This window comes from Schistocerca americana, chromosome 1, assembly GCF_021461395.2.
Source record: "Schistocerca americana isolate TAMUIC-IGC-003095 chromosome 1, iqSchAmer2.1, whole genome shotgun sequence".
Classification (NCBI taxonomy): Eukaryota; Metazoa; Arthropoda; class Insecta; order Orthoptera; family Acrididae; genus Schistocerca; species Schistocerca americana.
This window is the reverse complement of record NC_060119.1, coordinates 1,190,373,726-1,190,389,622: the sequence shown is the minus strand read 5'-3', so window position 1 is coordinate 1,190,389,622 and position 15,897 is coordinate 1,190,373,726.

Genomic DNA, 15,897 nt, shown 5'->3' with positions numbered 1-15,897 from the left:
CTAGAGCGCTGTTCGCAGAAACTGTTTTCGGAACTAAAATAAATCTACCCAAGAAATTTATTTCATTTTGATTAGCTTTAAATATGTTGTAGTGCAGGGAGAAATAAAAGAGATTTATTCTTTTATACATACCCATATGGCCGTTCAGGGGGCGAAACACACCCTTCAAAAAAAAAAAAAACCTGAGCTTAGCATTTCGAATGACAGGTACAAAAAAAATTAAAGGTATATGGCTTTTAATGTGAGTCGCAACAATGCACTCAGATATGTCAAGAAAGTCATTTTCTTCGAGAGCCTCTCCCCCCTGCCACATTTTGTTTTTCGTGCCGACATCTGACTTAAAGCAAAACATACAAAATCGCTAATATGAAATTCTGTCAATACATAATGTGGTGTAACTTCAAAAACACATTTGTCGGAAATAAGTTAGAAATATATCCGTGCTACTGTACGCGCGCTCAAAGATAACGCAAATACAACACAATATTTTAATATTTAATAACATTAAAAGACTATATATATGAAACAATGTAAGTGGATAATACATTTCAAATATATTTATATGGGAAAGACTTACTCAACAACCCTACGTGACAACTTGCATTGACACAGACACACATAAGGTGCATATACAGATATATTTCTAGCTTATTTCTGACAAATGCGTCTTTTGAATACAACTTCACCATATATGACTGAATTTGGTATTGACGATGCTGTGGCTTTTGCTGTTATTCAAATGTCGAAATGTAAAACAAAATACTTAAAAAAATTATTTTTCGGGAGGTCTGGGTGCATTGTTCTAATGTACATTAAAAACCACAGAACTTTTATTTGACGTTCTTTCTCATACGTTGCCGTTTCAGCGGTATTCATTTAGAAATATTAACCTTAGTTTTTTTCAGGGGGTGTTTCGCTTCTTGACAACAGTATGGGCACGTATAAAAAAATGTGTCTCTTATTTTGCTCCATACTAAAACATATTCAAAGCCGATCAAATTCGAAATGTATCCCTCAGGTAAGTTTACTAGTAAGTAGGCCTAGGTATTCGTATTCTTCTTTTTAATTTTTCTTTAGCGTTTGAATAAATTACCAATATTTCCTAATCGAGGACCATATATACGTGAATTTATACTAACAATATTTTTCTAATTTTGTCTTCTTGAAATTTATCATAAAAATATATATTTCTTTAAAGACTACAGCTGAGTTCTTGGGCCGTGCGGGGTAGCCGCGCGCTCTGAGGCGACTTGCCGCACCTCGCTCGGCTCCTTCGTCAGAGGTTCGACTCCTCTCTCGGGTGTGTGTGTGTGTGTGTGTGTGTGTGTGTGTGTGTGTGTGTGTTAGTTTAAGTTAGATAGTAGTGTGTAAGCCTAGGAACCGATGACTTCAGTGTTTGGTCCCATAGGAACTTACCACAACCACCATCGTCAGTTCTTGGAATCAATACTACGTAAAGGAACAAATCGTTGACATTGAAAACAATTTGCTTTGATCCTAAAGTGTATTCATCAGGAAGAAATACTTTTAGACAACCAGGCTAAGTGAAGCTAGAAATAAAGTAGAGTTTAAGAGTAGCCTAAAGGACTTATTAATACCGCGCGGCAATATTCCAGCAGAGGACGGACAAGTGTAATGCAGGCAGTCTCTTTAGTGGGTTTGTCGCATCTTCTAAGTGTTCTGCCAACAAAGCGCAGTCTTTGTTTCGCCTTCCCCACAATATTATCTATGTGTTCTTTCCAGTTTAAGTTTCTCGTAGTTGTAATTCCTAGGTATTTAGTCGAATTGACAGCCCTTAGTTTTGTGCGATTTATCGTATACCCAAAATTTATTGGATTTCTTTCAGTACCCATGTGGCTGACCTCGCAATTTTCTTTGTTTAGTGCCAATTGCCACTTTTCGCACCATACCGAAATTCTCTCTAGATCATTTTGTAATTGGAATTGATCGTCTGATGATTTTAATAGACGGTAAATTACAGCGTTATCAGCAAAAAAATCTAAGCGGTCTGCTCAGATTATCACCTAGACCATTTATATAAATCAGGATCGGCAGAGAGCCTATGACACTACCTTGCGGAACGCCAGATATCACTTCTGTTCTATTCGATGATTTACCGTCTATCACTAAGAACTGTGACCTCTCTGAGAGGAAATCACGAATCCAATCACACAACTGACACGATACTCCATATACACGCAATTTGATTAATACTCGCTTGGGCGGAACGGTATCAAAAGCTTTCTGGAAATCTAGGAATATGGAATCGATCTGAGATCCCTTGTCGACAGCACTCATTGCTTCATAGGAATAAAGAGCTTGCTGCGTTGAACAACAACGATATTTTCTGAATCCGTGCTGATTATGTATCAATAAGTCATTTCCTTGAAGGTGATTCATAATGTTAGAGTACAGTATATGCTCCAAAATCTTACTGCAAATTGAGGTCAATGAGACGGGTCTGTAATTCAGTGGGCTACTACTATTTTCTTTCTTGAATATTGGTGTTACCTGCGCTACGTTCCAGTCCTTAGGAACAGGCCTTTCGTCAAGTGAGCGGATGCATATGATTGCTAAGAAAGGTGCTACTGTGTCTGCATACTCTGAGAGGAACCTGGCTGGTATGCCATCTGGACCGGAAGACTTGCCTTTCTTAAGTGATCTGACTTGTTTCGCTACACCTAAGATCCCTACTTTTATGTCACTCATGCTGACAGCTGTTCTGGTTTCGAATTGTGGAATATTTACTTCGTCTTCTTTCGTGAAGGAATTACGGAAAACTATATTTAGTAACTCCGCTTCAGTGGCACGATCGTCGTTAACATTTCCATCGCTATCACGCAGTGAAGGTATTGACTGTTTTTTGCCACTGGTGTACTTTACATACGACCAGAATCTCTTTGGGTTTTCTACCATATTTTGAGATAATATTTCATTGTGGAAGCTATTAAAAGCATCCCTTTCAAGCTCACTCATTTGGCTGTAGAACGCGCGAGAGCGTCTCCATGGCGTGGCTGCCTGCTTGCTTCACACGTCTGCACCACACTGAGCCTTCTGGCTGTCAGCATTCTCTATGAAAGGGTAGACACAGACGGCGCTATTGTGGTTATGCCGCTACGCTATGTGTTGACGGACGACATTGGTGCTGTTATAAACAGATCTGCTATCCACCAAGTTTACGTTCTTAGTTCAATGGTTCAAATGGCTCTGAGCACTATGTCGTCCTTAGTTTACTGAATGTTTGAAGAAGTAAAGGTTTGGCTGTTCTTCTGCAGGAATTTTGCGGATGCCGCTTGACTCGGAATCACCTGTGACGCAAAGATTCCGGCGGCAGTCGGTGGCTGTAGAGTTCCCCACAGAAAATGGACTGCCGACGTGCGCCTGCAGCTGGTCGTTTCAATCTGCAGTTAGTGTCTGGCCGCCGGCCTCAGCGTCCACCCCTCAAGGGTCTAAATCTCACCCCTCCCTCCGGCCGTCCTAACGCCCGCGCTTCGCACCATCGGCCGATAAGGCGACGTCTGAGCCAGCTGGCGGTCGGCGCCCGCCCGTCGTTAAGTGCCCGCAAGTGGGGACGCACTTGTTCTTCTCCTCGCCTTATCGCATCGGAAAACGTAAAGCTCACCGCGGTTGCGCACTGTTTGATACGTGATGCGCCACAAGGTGTTTAAGCGTCCCTAATGAAAGACAAATGGCGTAGATCTAAATGTTCCACTACCTTTAACGCTGATAGCAGTTTACTTATAAGCACAAAGAAATCGAATTGCAAATTTATTGATTGTCGTTTCCGTCTCACCAAACTGATTGTAAATAACTGATACAGCTTTTGGCGAATCCGAAGTAATCACACTTAGATCTTACAATAGCAACCGCACGTAGGCGGCATTCAACAAATCCCAAATTAGCATTGAGTATGCTATGTACTTGGATATGCAAATGATTAGCCCTTCAGTTCAACGGCTCGAATTAGACGTTAAAAACGCCGTATGATTATCTATACAATGAAAGTTGGTTTTCTCATCCATTAATCGCATTAGGATGGTGGTTGTTTACGATAAAATAGTGCTACGACTGCTGTAAGAAGGAGGACATCAAGATCGTAAGAACTGCGATTTATCGTCGCGCGACCTTGCGACTGGCCTCGGGCGGGTTCCTATGCCTAAATGGTTGTATAAATATCCTGTTAGTGCCTACCTAATACAGTTGTTTTGTACCGATCACTTTCACTGTTCAACTTCCCGACCGAGGCACAATATGTGGAGCGGAGAATGGAATAATATTGATATATGAGAATATTATGCTTCACCGTCTTTTATGAGAGCCTGGGAGCTATTTTTGCGGTCAGCCAGAAAGCGATGGAGCACATACTGACCATAATTTCCAGACAGAATGTCCACATTCTTCTTGTACTCACTGCAAGAAATGCTTCTAATCTCTACTTACTCAACGGAATCGGGAACTATGATTATAAATGAAAGTTTCGAGTTCTAACTGATTCATTTATTCGATAAATTTTCACGCGTAGAACATAGTAATATTCTTGATAATAATAATAATAATGTCTCTACCATAAGCAGCACTACGAGCAGTTCAGAGGTTAATTACTCGTCACAAAAGTGGAAAATAATCTCACCACTTGCTACGCGGTTTTGTCAACATTACGGGCGGCACACAAACAGTTACTTCCGCGAAAGCAAAGCGATCCAGGGCGGTGTACAGTCAATGCCACTTCACTTCCTATTTATATAAAACAAAAAAAAAAAAAAAAAACATGCATTTAGCAGCAGCCTGGCTGAGACGTCATCCGAGGCAAAGCGCAAGTCGGCGTTTGACTGACGCGGACAAAGTGATAGCTCGATGCGAAGTTTCTGTCACTGCCTCTCAGACCGTATTTACACTATGTGATCGAAAGTATCCGGACATCTGGATGAAAATGACTTACAACTTCGTGGCGCCTTCCATCGGTAATGCTGCATATCGGTAGGTGTTGGCCCATCCTTAGCCTTGATGACAGCTTCCACTCTCGCAAGCATACGTTCGATCAGGTGCTAGAACGTTTCTTGGGAATGGCAGCCCATTATTCACGGAGTGCGGCACTGAGGAGAGGTATCGATGTCGGTCGGTGGGGCCTGCCACGAAGTCGCCGTTCCAAAACATACCAAAGGTGTTCTCTAGGATTCAGGTCAGGACGCTGTCCAGGGCAGTCTATTACAGGGATGTTATTGTCGTGTAACCACTCCGCCACAGGCCGTGCGCTATGAACAGGTGCTCGATCGCGTTGAAAGATGCAGTTGCTATCCCAGAATTGCTCTTCAACAGTGGGAAGCAAGAAGACGCTTAAAACATCAGTGTAGGCCTGTGCTGTTATCTCGCAGATCACGTTCACGGGCATTTGCCGTGCCCACACCCTCCCATCGGATCGCCACATAGTGTACCGTGATTCGAGGTGTCGTTTGGTATTTGCTGGCGTGATGTGTGGCTTACGAGCAACCGCTTGATCATAAAATTCAAGTTTTCTCACCTCCCGCCTAACTGTCATAGTACTTGCAGTGGATCCTGATGCAGTTTGGAATTCCTGTGTGATGATCTGGATAGATGTCTGACTATTACGCACTACAACCCTCTTCAACTGTCGGCTGTCCCTCAATCAACAGACGAGGTGGGCCTGTACGCTTTTGTGCTGTACGTGTCCCTTCATGTTTCCACTTCACTATTAAATTGGAAATAGTCGACCTATGGATTGTTAGGAGTGTGTAAATCTCTCGTACAGCCGTATGACACAAATGACACCCAATTACCTGAGCACGTTCGAATTCCGTGAGTTTCTCGGAGCGTCCCATTCTGCTCTCTCACGATGTCTAATTGCTCTGGCTCTGAGCACTATGGGACTTAACATCTGTGGTCATCAGTCCCCTAGAACTTAGAACTACTTAAACCTAACTAACCTAAGGACATCACACACATCCATGCCCGAGGCAGGATTCGAACCTGCGACCGGAGTGGTCACGCGGTTCCAGACTGAAGCGCCTTTAACCGCACGGCCACACCGGCCGGCGATGTCTAATGACTACTGAGGTCGCTGATATGGAGCACCGGGCAGTTGGTGGCAGCACAACGCACGTAATATGAAAAATATATGTTTCTGGTGGTGTCCGGATACTTTTCATCACGTAGTGTATATATGGATGGCGTGAACGGCCGTCTCTCGCTCTAAGGCCAGGTAGAAGCATCTAAATGGAGACTTTCACGGACATACATTATTTAATAAAACTCAGTCATGAATCAATTTAAAATCTTCGTAATTTTTGTAGGAATGGAGTTAAGTTGGCTTTAATCACAGAAAAAGTCTTAGCTCCACAGTTTTTCAACGGAACCGATGATAGAACATGACCTCTACGCTACAACTTTAAGAGATCTTGTATTGACTGGTATTTACATCTAAGTTTTGAAACATGTTATAGCTTTAAGATTTAATGGTTGTAATCAAGTGCTGTAGTCAGAACTGTCTATCATTAATATAACTGATACATAATCTACTATAAACAGGGACGATTTTGTTTCAAATATAATTTTGAGTAGATTACCTGAAAACTATTAGAGATAGCTTAATGGGGTAACATAGTTTAAGTTTTTATATCAAACCGAAGCTCGATACGAAATTTCATATTTCTGAGTCTAATATTTAGCGCCTTAAATGTTTCGCAAAAACGCCGATTTTGACCAGAATATTGCTACGATAAAGGGGAGACCTGTAACAGCTAATTTTGACATACATTTGCACATTCTGACATATTTTTGGTTTCTAGCTTTATTCTGTAGCTCCACTTGTTTTTTTCTTAAAACAATGTGTTTAGCGAAATATACTCATCTGACCACTCTTAGATTTAACAATTTTAAGTTTAATATGCAGAAGCATATGTTGACAAAGTTTGGGATAGCTACTTTAATTTTTAATTTCATCCTTAGATTATGGTGCAGTACTTGTATGCTACGCAATGGTGTGTTATGATGACGTGGCGCTAGCTCCAGTGAATTAGGTTAAGTCCCGGCACATTCGCTCTCAAATGATATAGTGCTTCCAGAATGAGATTTTCACTCTGCAGCGGAGTGTGCGCTGATATGAAACTTCCTGACAGATTAAAACTGTGTGCCCAACCGAGACTCGAACTCGGGACCTTCACCTTTCGCGGGCAAGTGCTCTACCATCTGAGCTACCGAAGCACGACTCACGCCCGGTACTCAGAGCTTTACTTCTGCCAGTATCTCGTCTCCTACCTTCCAAACTTTACAGAAGCTCTCCTGCGAACCTGCAGAACTAGCACTCCTGAAAGAAAGGATACTGCAGAGACATGGCTTAGCCACAGCCTGGGGGATGTTTCCAGAATGAGTTCGCAGGAGAGGTTCTGTAAAGTTTTGAAGGTAGGAGACGAGATACTGGCAGAAGTAAAGCTGTGAGTACCGGGCCTGAGTCGTGCTTCAGTAGCTCAGATGGTGGAGCACTTGCCCGCGAAAGGCAAAGGTCCCGAGTTCGAGTCTCCGTCGGGCACACAGTTTTAATCTGCCAGGAAGTTTGATATAGTGCTTGTTTCACCATGCCAAAATGATGCTATTCAAAACCGGCTCCAAAGCAAATGCGATGCTCCACAGGACATAGAAAACAGTGGAGATGACAGCGCAAATATTGTTACGAGCGAATTGGCATTCAACTGATGAGAAACTGTCGGCCCAGATGAACCAACGGCCTTCTAGCGAACGATCAGCAAACGTAGCTGCGTTTGGGACTCCTCTACAGCCACCTGTTTCATGCATGCATGCATGCTGCCTGCTATTCATGGACAACAAGGACTGGAATGTACACGCCAGTAAGGAAACAGTAGGTCTACTAAGTGGCGACACGTGGTCTTTTTAGATGAATAATTTTTTATGCTCTATCATACCGTCTACGTCGTGAATGTTTGAAAGTAAATACTCTGCTAACATGAGGGATCGTTATGGTATGGGGATTTAGTGGCCTTCCCTGGTTGATGTCGACCTCCTGGAAGGAACGGTGGATAAAAGCAAGTATTCATCTATCCCATTTATCTACCCCTACATACAGTTTAACACGATGATACGTACCAGCGGGATAGTGCGATGTGTCACACAGCACTTTGCGTACTTGCGTGCTTCGAAGCGCACCAGGACGGCCACGAAACTCGCTGGATCTAAACCGTGGCTAGAATCTATGGTACTAGCGAGAAACATAGCGCAGTGGCCGCGGCACTGGAGTCGGAATGGTTCCACATCGCTATCGGTAGCACCTTCTAGAACCTCTCATTAATGTGACTGGGCAGTGTATCAGGCGAATACGGAATCGGTGGAGGTAGGATGGCCGTACTGATAATATACAGGGAAACAACTGAGCTCTTTGACACCTGAGAGAATAGATGCAGATTACTCAGGAGTGTAGGATCTACATCTTCATCCACAATCCGCATCTACATCCTCATGTATACTGCACAAGAGTGCAGCGGAGTGTACTTCCTGTGCCAGAGTCACTATCCCATCTCCCTGTTCCAGTCGCGTACGGTTCGTGGGAAGAAGAATTCCTGATAAGACTCCGTGTGGGCTCTACTCTCTCTCTAATCCTACCTCGATGGTCTTTTCGCGAGATATATGCAGGAGGATGAAATAAATTAGTTGATTCTTCCAGGAAAGTACACTCGCGGAATTTTAACAGTAGACCATACAGTGATGCAGAACGCCCCTTTTGCAGCGTCTGCCTATGGAGTTGGCTAAGTATCCCCTCGATGCTTTCGTACGTACCAAATGACCCTGTAACAGATTTGCTGCTCTTCTTTCAATCTTCCTTATTTTCTTATCGGCCCTCTCTGGTACGGATCTCAAGTGACTAGTAATTTCGTTTATTGAAACCGAGTGTTTTGTAAGCTACTTCGTTGATTGACTGCTTTTCCTGAGGATTTTTCCCATGAATCTCAGTCTGCCATTTGCCTAATATGCGGTTAATTTTACATGGTCATGACACTTCAAATCGTTCTGTGCGCATACTCCTAGATACTTTATGGAAGCAACAGCCGGCTGTTGTGGCCGAGCGGTTCTAGCCGCTTCAGTCTGGAACCGCGCTACCGCTATGGTTGCAGCTTCGAATCCTGCCTCGAGCATGGATGTGTGTGATGTCCTTAGGTTAGTTAGGTTTAAGTAGTTCTAAGTTTAGGGAACTGATGACCTCAGATGTTAATTCCCATAGTGCTCATAGCCATTTGAACCATTGAGAGCCAGTAACTGCATATAGTGATTGTTCTTCAATTGTGTAACCACACAATAAAGGATCTTTCTGTGTATGTATTCGCGGTGTGTTACATTTCTTTATCTTGTGCGTCAGTTGCCCTCCCCAGCACCTAACTACAGCTATCTGGTAATGTGATTTATCTGCTTACAACAATACAGGAAAAGCCTCATGGTACTTATGACATTCCCTATTAGGTCATTTGTGTGTACTGTAAAAATTAATGATCCTATAACACTCCTCTGGTGCACGCCCGAAGTTACTTTTTAGGCTGAAGACTTCATTCAGAATCAAATATTGTCTTGTCTTTGCTAGATTCTGTTCAAACCAATCACACGAGAAGACTGATATTCGGTACGCTCGTATTTTGTTCACTACGCGGCAGTGCGGAACTGTATCTCAAAGAACACAGCATCTACCTGGGCGCCTGTACCTACTGCTTTCTGTGTCTCGTGGAGGATCAAAGCCAGCCGGCTCAAACAGAATCGTTGTTTCTGAAATCCATATTGGCTCCAACGTAGGAGATTTCGGCCTTCAGAAATACGAGACTAGGCGAGCGTAAAACGTGTTCCAAAATTATAGCAGACCGACGACAAAGAGACATTAATCAGCCAGAAAATTATGACCACCTATCTAATAGCCGGTATGTCAATCTTTTGCACGGATACCGGTGGCAAGGCGTCGTAAATTGGAAACAATAAGGCCTTGGTAAGTCGCTAGAGGGGGTCGGCACCCCACCTACACACACCAACACCTAAATTCCGGGGAGGAGGCTATGAGCTCTGACGACACGTTCAGTCACCTTCGAGATGTGTTCGATCGGGTTGAGACCTGGTGAGTGTGTGTGTGGGGGGGGGGGGGGGGGGGGGAGGGGGTAGCACATCAATTGGAACTCACCACTGTGTTCCTCAAACAACTCCAGCACAAGGCGCATTCTCTTGTTGACAAATACCACTGCCGCCAGGAAACAAGAAGGAGTTTACGTGATATACAACCAGTGTACGAGCCTCCTTGATGGTCATGGTGGCTTGCACGAAATGCTCTGGACTCATGATGCCCACGTGAATGTTTCACAGAGAATAATGAAGCCGCCGCCAGTTCGTCTCAGTTACGTCATACCGGTGTCAAGGAGCTGTTCCCCTGAAAGACGACGGATTCGCGCCGTCCCTCCGGCATGACGAAGGGGATAGAGTGACTCATCAGACCAAGCAATGTTGTGACACTGCGTCATTGTGCAATGCCGATGGTCATGTGCCCATTTCAGTCGTAGTTGTCGATGTCGTGGTGTCAACATTGACACATGCATGGGTCGTCGACATCTGCGGGTACCCATCGTTAGGACCATCCTTAGGAGTGTTCTGCGCATTGAGTGTTCAGACACTACTGTACCCCACCCAGCATGACACTCTGATGCTAGTCCCCCCACAGATCGCCACCTGTCATGTTTTACCACTGTGCCCAGTCTGCGAAGTTCATCTGTAATGAGGGGTGGACGCCTAATCTCACCACGTCTGGACGTGGTTTCAGCTTTGTTTCACCATGAATTGTATGTTAACCAGGGGCCTAGAAACGACGGAGAAGCTCCGTCCCTGCCACAACCGCAGTGGTCCACAACCTCACGACGACTACCGCAGTCCACTTCACACCTCCACCGCCCCACACCGAACCACTCTTTCAGGGTTATCGTGCGGTTCGGCCCCCTCGGCCCCCGGTGGACTCCTCCCGAGGGAACGTCTCACACCAGACGAGTGTAACACCGATGTTTGCATGGTAGCGTAATGGTGGTGTACGCGTGCGTGGAGAACTTGTTTGCGCAGCAATCGCCGACACAGTGTAGCTGAGGTGGAATAAGGGGAACCAGCCCGCATTCGCCGAGGTAGATGAAAAACCGCCTAAAAACCATCCATAGACTGGCTGGTTCACCGGGCGGATTCGTGCCGGGGAACAGGCGCTCCTTCCCACTCCGGAAAGCCGTGCGTTAGACCACGCGGCTAACCTGGTCACTTGTTTGTTGTTCGTGCGACGATTTAGGAGGAACTTCACGGGGAGCTTCCTATATGTAACAGTTTTGGAAAAATACGTTTAGTATTTCGGCCGTTTCGTGTTAATATCAGGATTCCATGCCTTAATCTGTAAAAACAGAATCATTATAGAATCGCTTTATTGTCTGTCTGTCAGTCTGTTTGTACTAGTGTTAAGAACTCTCTTCCTCAGGAACGGGCAGACGTATCAATTGCAAATGTCTATCACATATTAATGTCTATGGTCCCTTGTCGAAGTAAAAGTTTTAAGCTTCTAAGTCAATCTAATCGAATGATACGGCCATTTATGCACATATTTTGATAGTCGAGAAGTCACTCATCAAAACCTATAGGGTACTTCCTGGTGACCTAGAGCCATAAAATTTGGCAAGAAGCAATGTTTCACAGTAAAAGTAAAGAAAAAAATTGGAAATTCTTAATTTGTAATTATACAACACGCAAAAATATTTTTCGTGATTTTCTATCCGTCTGATTATCCGCTTGAACAGGTTTGTGTATCAAACTCAAATTTGTGTCACTCATTAAAACCTATGGTCCTTTGGCGTGTAAGGAATTTAAGGTTCAAAGTTATTGTAGTCAAAAGATTCGCCGATTTATGTAACATATTTTGGTCCTAGAAAACTCACTCACAGTACAAGTAAAGTTCAAAAATCTGAAATTGTTCATTACATCAGATAAAAAATATCTTTTTGCCGTTAGAACATACGATGTATTTTTAATCCGTCAAGAACATTACTGTATGCAAACAGAAAATGTAAGCTGTAGTCACGTTTCACAAACTAAATAAAAATATTTTAGTAAATCCTCTATATCTAGATCTGTAAACTGAAGTCTTCTGCTCGCTTCTTTTTGTATGTCCAGACTAGTCTGAGAAACTACCGTACAGATTCTTAGACGATCTTGAAATTCCCGGGACCGATTTATTGCCAGTATTTGTATCGAAAAAGAGGCAAAAATCATTGAGATTCTCGATTCCCAGGATGTATGAACTATATACACAGGATGAGTCGCAAAAGAAGAAAAACATTTCGTACAAAGTGTTACACATTGCGCTGAAAACAGAAATTCCTTTTTCCTAAGCTCCTGTGTCACTATCTGGCTATGTAATTGAATGTTACGTGATCGAGAAATACAAAGTGGGCATTTGTGTCCTGTGCGCCGAAACAGGTCAAGGGGAAAGATCAGCAACACCGCACAACATGCGAGTATTGCTGGTAGTCGACTCGATTAGTAGGCGAGGCATGCCTCGTCAAGCACGGTCTGCGAGACAGGGCGAGCAATGACGACGTCCACATCTACCTCGTTCCTTTTTCGTCAGCGAGTGTTATGTATCGTGGCTAGTTGTCATATGGAAAGGAAATGAGGAGGAACTGTATTACTGGGTATGATTGTTTTATTATTTCATTTTTGTATCCTCGATTTACCCTTAACGAACGAGTATAAAGAATCAGAATACAAAATACGGCTACTTAGGTGTGTCTCAGTTAATCTAAACGAATACAGTACAACTCTACAGAGGTAATCAAACATGGAAAAACAAGTCCAGAAACTGCAGCGGCGTTTCATAAGTACTGTTCGAAATGACGGCCACAGTGTGTGGCAAAGTTCGACTCTTCACTGAATTGGTTGCTGAACACGATCCATCGGATCTGTTTTTCTTCGCGTAATATCATAGGCATGTTGTATTCTGCGTCGAAGATTGTTGACAGCAAAAATCCCTCTTTCAGAAATCACAGATTTCAGTTGGAGCCACGGAAAGAAATCCAGTGGATTAAGATCTGACGACCAAAGTGACCATGCTACAGGGTGTCCACGACCAATCAATTTGGAAGGGAAGGAATTGTCCAGGTGGTGTCGCACTGTGCTGCTGAAGTGAGCGGGGGCTCCAATAAAAGGAATGATTATCAATGGTACAAACTTCCCTCTGCTGTGCATTATAGTACATAGGTGAAATGCAGCATAATTACTGTAAGAAGTGGATCAAGTGCCATACATCAACATCTCCTTTATTTAGTTTCGGATGACTTGCAGAGATAACACAACTTTTGGATGAATGAGCGCTGCTTTTTGAGGTGCGGCAGAGATAGAGAAACGAAGAAAGGCAAGGAAGGCCGCTGTCCCACAGGATTTACACAAGCTCTGTGAATCAGCTAAAGCTGTGAATTCATTCCATGCAATTCCAACGTATTGAACTGACTTCTTTGATCTTAATGATGCTGCTAGAACATTAAGATCGGTGCAGGCCTGTAAGATCTCGCAGTGCTGTAGAATAACAGTGTCTCATACTCATCCATCTCAAATAACTACAAAAAATTCTTATCCCGAAACGGGAGGTTGGAAAAATGTTAGTATATTCAGAAACGGAAACAATATCGTCGATGCACGCCATGTCATACTAAATCTGAAAAACCAGACGTGTTTTAGTAGTTGCAAAAGGGACAGACCTGTTGTCTAGTTGACATTTTTTCCTCAACAACGCAGGGTGTTCACCACAGTATTCTGGAATACCTGATTCCATCGACTAAGAAACGTAAGTCAACACTGTGAGATTCTTTTCCTTTAATTTAATTTTCGTATTATCCTGTAAAAAGTTAAAAGAATGAGATATGATTTCAGTTTCCTACAGCTCTACGAGTTAAAACAATACTGGCGTATTTCTGTGCTGTGTTATCATAAATAAAACGTAGTTCATCTGTATTAATAACATAGTTCCCCTGTATTAAGAACACTTGAAACAAAAACATCCTTATTTGCACTTAGAATCAACCACTTCACTGGTATGGCACTTAGAATGTTCTTAACTTTTATTTTGTAGTTTAACTCATTATTTTTTGCAGTGATGAGATGAGGTGCAATAGTACCACTACATCCTCAGTTTTTGCATTCAGATACGTTATGTACAAAAAGAAATTTTTTTTCTACACTCCCGACCAGTCTGAGATTTGGCATTTAGAACGATTGACTTCTCCACGCTTCATACGTCAAACATTGCCTGTTGTTAATATTCTGAAGTGTGCACCCTTCATTACACTCACTACATTCACTGCCGTTATCTTACTGTAAAAGCTCCCGTCTGCTATTAACGTGATTCCGTTCGACGACACGTGATTTCGCCCAAAATACTGCAAACATCATCGACCCAACATTGGCTGAATTCCTTTTTAGCTTAAAATTGTTCCTACCTTTGACTCGTAACTCCAATTTCAAGTGCTGGTCTTGCTCACATTTTAATTTGTCACAAATCTTCAAGGCTGCATGACTAGACACCGCTACACTATTCCCTTCACACCAAGTCTATTATTTAACTTTCACTTACACACACACACACACACGCAGCATGTACGCAAAGAACATTATGCATAGGACGTCCTGGCTAAATTATGTCTGATTTACCTTCCGACTGTTGAAGACTGAGGTGATATGGCTAATCATCAATAAGCATCTATATTGTAAGCAGTATTTCCTACTTTGCGGTGGTTTGCAGGCCACTTCCTCCTGCGAGTTATGGTACATGGCTGGTTAGCGAGGTGTTTATCTAGCGAACGAGAAGCAGGAAGGGAGGAGTGACAGTCACTGATTGAAGTCTGCGGACAAGCTGTGGCTATCACGTAAATGTGAGATTAGCGCACGGCCCGATGCGTGACTTTGGAGCACTGACTGGCTTGTTTTATGCTAAGGCGACCACGATATCAACAGGTTTCATGGCGGGTTATTGCCCTATGGATATGCCATGGAAGTGGCTGTACTCCGGTTGTGCTCCGTAGTAATATTATTTTACAGTTTGTGGAATAAGCGTAAACTAGAAGCTGATATGAAGATTGTGCTCTGAGGTGTTGCAAAATTGTGTTTCCTGTAAGTGTCCATTTCAAGTAAAGATGATTCATTGGGCTCGTCTTAGTGTACTGAGTTTAAGTCTGTTCCAGCTCACGTATTTTACTGTGGTTTGGGCTTTTATCAAAAGATCATGCCATGTTGGGACCGACGTAATGTGATGTGGCGATATTTAGTTAAACGGGCCAATCTATCAGCGACGATATTCGAAAAAACAGTTACTAAAGGTACTGTCTTGATAAACTTCATTTAATCCTTCTCGAACTTCTGTATTGCTAAAGGCACCTAAGCCCAATCAATCTCTCCAACCTTTCTGAGTTCCAGTACCCTGCTACAAATTGATTGGTAGCAGAGCGAGCGCTATTGATTGAGCAGGTTGGGCCCCTAGAAAAAATATTTTGCCTCATTTAAGTGGTCATTTTCATTTGAAATGTATGTGACCACATGCAGAACTGAGTAGAGTGTGATTGTGAGTTGTGTGCTTCAATACATAGCATTTTTCATGAAAGTGGCATATAATCATTCTCAACATTGTGTGCTTATGTTAATCTATCTGTTGCAGAAATGTGCTTAGGCACTTTGACAACGTAACACATGTGGGATCACAGATAATTGTAACGGTCATCTTTTACGGCTTTCAAACTCTGAACGCTTGCTATACATTCAGCGTTCACACCCAGTTATGAATCTAGAATAACTGTATCACTATTTCTTTTATTGGTTAAATTTGTATATACATAA